This window comes from Homarus americanus, unplaced genomic scaffold (genome assembly GCF_018991925.1).
Source record: "Homarus americanus isolate GMGI-L3 unplaced genomic scaffold, GMGI_Hamer_2.0 scaffold19166, whole genome shotgun sequence".
In the NCBI taxonomy this organism is placed as follows: domain Eukaryota; kingdom Metazoa; phylum Arthropoda; class Malacostraca; order Decapoda; family Nephropidae; genus Homarus; species Homarus americanus.
In genome coordinates, this window is record NW_024721546.1 from 9,995 (window position 1) to 14,643 (window position 4,649).

Here is a 4,649-nt window from a genome sequence, read left to right on the forward strand (position 1 = left end):
TGTCAATTATATTACCGTCAGGTTGAGTCACAACAATAGCACTTCCAGCCCTCCCACAGGCGGTGTTAAGAGATCCATCAGTGTAGATGGTCTGTGTGATATTATCATCAGTCTGTAGAGTGTGTGTATGTGTTCAAGAGCTCTCACTTTGGCAGTGTGTTGGAGATAAATGCTTTGTATAATTAATTTTTTAGGCGGATATGTCGGTATTGTGATATCGAAGGGAACTGTCCGCCAGGGTGGCAGGAAGCGCTGTTGTGTCTCAACTTTGTACAGGTGGTCTAGTCCAAACATCTTCATATGTGTAGCTGTAGTTTGGATCCATTTAGACTCACCAGTCCCATGGTTCATACATTCTAGCAATTTTAAGGAAACAATGTTATCAGGATCACCACGCAGAAGCCTCAGGGCTATCATGAGGTTGACTTCAATTATTCTATCTTTAACACTGGGTATACCTACAGTAGTTCTTTCCTCATATTAAGTACTTTAGTGCTCATGGGACATCCTAGGATAATTCTGAGGGCTTTATTTAGCATTTTATCGAGCTTGTCAACGCCTTTCCCGTCACGAAGGACCAGGGCTGGTGCGTGGTAATCTATCAGAGATCTTATATAGCCTAGGTACATTGTTTTAACAATTCTAATATTAGCACCATAGTGTGGGCTGTACCCCGCTACACTTCTAAGAGGTCTCAGTCTGTCAGTACATTGGCGGGTTAGCTGTTGTATGGCAGGTAGGGTACAAGGGACGGAGACACCAAGATATTTAAAAGAAGAAACATAGTCAATAGTGTTGTTACCTATCTTGAACTTGGCGGGGCCGCGTTTGCGGTTACCAGCTTGTTTGTTGAACACCTTAGTTTTCTCAGTGGAGATAATAAGACCGAGGTTCTCACAGGCTGCGTATACATGGTTCAGGGTGGTTTGCATTTCACGATGAGTTTTAGTATGTATAAGAATATCATCAGCATAGCTGATTGAGATATTGCTGGGGTTGTCTGGTATTAAATTTAATAATGCATTCATAAGAACATTGAACAAAGTGGGGCTAAGTACTCCACCTTGAGGGGTACCAAGTTGCATATCTTTAACTTCACTTTTGTAACCCTGAAACAGTGCAGCAGCCCTTCTGTTGGTTAGGTAACCACTTATCCAGTGTAACAGCCTACCTCCTATATCCATTTTGGCTAGTTCGTACAATATCAGTTGCCTATTGGCAATATCAAATGCAGCTTTTAGGTCAAGAAATGTGGTGTATCTGTGCCTTTCATCACCATGCACAGTTAGGAATGTGGTGATGCAATTATGTACACCTTTACCATGGGTGAAGCCATTTATGTTAGGAGACATGTGTTCTCTGATTCTATATAAGAGTCTGCCAAGAACCATCCTCTCAAAGGTTTTACACAGGCAGCTGGTTAGTGATATGGGACGAAAAGCATCAGGCTGTCCTGGTTTCGGTATTGGTACAACAATACTGCTGGTCCATGATGTGGGTAGTTGGCCCTCGGCATGACTCTATTGTACAATACCAACAATGGATTGCCCGGCACACGCCTTAGTAGTCTAACGATGTTGTAGGTGACTCCGTCCTCTCCAGGGGAAGTAGACCTACCCCTGGCGAGGGCGGCGTCAAGCTCCACTCAGTATATGGAACATCACACTCATCGTGCTGTTTGCCCAGCATAAAGTTAATAAGATTACTTCTCTCTACAGACTTCGCATCAAGGAGTCCCCGAGTCCTAGCTGGTAACATGTCATAGGTAGACACATGAGCCCACTTTGTTATTAGCTCATTTGACTTTTGCAGAGGGTTTGGATGGGAGACGTGTCTACTGTTTTTACCTCTGATTATGTTTATGTCTTTCCAGGCTTTGCTGAGGGATGTGTGTTGGTTCAGGCTGTTGACATATATGTCTCCCATGCATTTTGTCTGAGTTCGTTTACACCAGGGGTGGCAATTATTTTGACTGGCGGCCACTTCATGAATTGGTACACGCCGCGGGCCAGAGACTTAATAAAGATGCAAATGCATTATATTTACACAAATAAAGCCTTGTATTTATATATATAGGATGTAAGGAAAATATTAAATAGCATACATAGATATTTTTGGGAAATAAATACGTCACTTCTAGCTTGTCTCTTTTATTATTGATAATAATGCTAATACAAATACCAATATTAATACTACTAGTATAATATAGAGTTAAGGTGCAGTATAATTAGTACTTTAAGGACATCAATGTAATAGAACAGAATTGATCTTGCTGGCTGAAATTCTTCTTCTCTTGAGACGTTATCTTTACTCTTCCCAAGGGAGGTGGTGGTAGGGTTGAGTTGGTCAGGTCTGATCACAGCTAATCCTGCTTCTTCCGACTTCCCTAGGGAAGTGGTAGTTGGGTGGAGTCGTCCAGGTCTGATTGTAGCTGTCCCTGATCCACGTTGTCACTGCTGCACTCTGCTTGATAAATAAAATTAATAAAATTTAATATTTATTTGTTCTTGATGAATAAAAAGTCATAAAGTTGTTTTAATTGTTAAAAATAAGTAACTAAAGGCAAGTAAAAAAAAACTATATGTGATTATGTAATATTTGAAGTTGTTCATATGTTGATAAGAATATTTAACTTACTCTGTGGGATGAATGACAGCGCTGATGATTGCTAACCAGACCACTGAAGTCAGGTGTTGCCTCTGTTGTTTCAATGAAAAGAACTTGTTCAAGGTGATTATCAGTCATTGAAGATCTAAATTTGGATTTATTCAGCTTCATTACCAAAAACGTCTGCTCACATATATATGTTGATCCAAACAGCACAAGCATTCTTTGGGCATGAGCCTTTAGTTTTGGAAATGCAGTCATTAAGAGAGGCATAGAATTTTGGAAGAGGCACTGATTTCATCTGCTCAGAAAGCAGAGGATCACATTGCAGGTCAATAAGCTCGAATTGTAGGTCAAATGGGGCTTTGTCAACATGAAAAGAGAAGACGCCAAAGACAGGTTATTTTCAATTAATTTGAAATCCTGGAATCGGGGTGAAAATTCAGCATGCAAGTCAAGTAGCTGCAATGAGTACTTCTGTACATTTTGATCACAAACTGCAATCTGTTGTAAGGTTGCAAAGTGAGCAAACTGTTTGTTTGTTATCTGACAAGACAAAAGAAGTAATTTCTTCATAAAAGCCTTGACACTGCTGTATAAATCATGTGCAAAAGCCCCCTTTCCTTGTAACTTTGATTTCAGGTCATTCATATGACCCATGATATCAAGAGCAAATGCGAAATTGGAGAACCATTTTTCATCATTCAACTGTGGGAAATCTATAGCTTTCTGTTTCATGTCCAAAAATAAGCCAATCTTTTCTTTCAGTTCCCAAACTCTTTTCCGGATTTTTCCCAAACCAAGCCACCTCACATTTGTGTGATATAGTACATCTGTATGATCAGATTCTAAGTCTTCGAGCAGGGATATAAACTGTCTGTGATTTAATCCTCTTGCTCGAATGCAATTAACCACTTTTACAACTGTCCACGACATGGCTTAAATTAAAACACTCTTATAAAGGACTTCTTGATGAATAATGCGCTGTAGAAAGACAATATTTTGTTCTGCATTTGTTTCTCTGACTTGATCTTGAATTTTTTTCAGCAATCCAACATTTTTACCTGTCAGATTTGGCCCTCCATCGGTGGTCACATTTACCATTTTTTTCCACTCTATTCTTAATTTCAAAATACTGTACAGTTATTTACTGCCTCCAATAAGTCTTCTCCAGTTGTTGTTCCTTTCAGTGGCTGCATTGATGCCAATTCTTCTGTGATCTCAAAATTTTTGGTGATGCCTCGAATGAAAATTAACAACTGCGCTGTGTCTCTGACATCACAGCTTTCATCAAGTGCCAGTGAATATTATTCAAAAGTCCTTACTTTCACTTTAAACTGCAGATACATGTTCTCAGCAATGTCCTCTGCATGTCTTACAATTGTTTGCCTTGACAAACTTACTTTCTCAAACAGTTTTTTCTTGTCTGGACATAAAATAGAGGCAGAATCAGCCATACATTCCTTTATAAATTCTCCTTCAAAGAATGGCTTGCTGTTTTTGGTAATTTTGTGAGCTGTCACATAACTCACTCTTGTAATACCATCCTGGGATGCAAATTGTTTTTTGAAAATACTTTTCTGTTGTTGTAATTGAGCAACCATCTCGTTAGCTTTCTTCTTCTTTTGTTCATCAGAATTTTTTTTTATATTTACTGGAGTGATTGGTCTCAAAATGGTAATTTAAGTTGTAATTCTTTAGCACTGCCACACTTTCTTTGCAAATTAAACACACTGCTTTTCCATCCACGTTGGTAAAAAAATATTTAGAAGTCCATTCCTTGTTGAATGTTCGACACTGCTGCAGCTTTCCTCTTCCTAGATTCACTCATTTTCACTTAGAAATTATGGGTTGGGGACAACAACACATAAGTACAAATTCTGCAAAACCACAGTAACATCCTCTTAAGTGAGAAGCAGAGAGAAGGCTGAGCTTCTCTAGTGTTGGTGCTGGACGCCCGGGTCAGTGTGTGACACAATATTGAAGTGTGGGTGTGGTCGTCCAGGTCATATGATCAAGAACGGGTTTCTCAGGTAAGGGTT

The 4,649-nt window shown here is 39.4% G+C and overlaps 1 pseudogene; it reads right to left on the reverse strand.

The window, feature by feature from the left end:
* Positions 1-2,904: 2,904 nt before the first annotated feature.
* Positions 2,905-3,711, reverse strand: LOC121861760 (annotated as a pseudogene).
* Between the last annotated feature and the right edge of the window lie 938 nt (positions 3,712-4,649).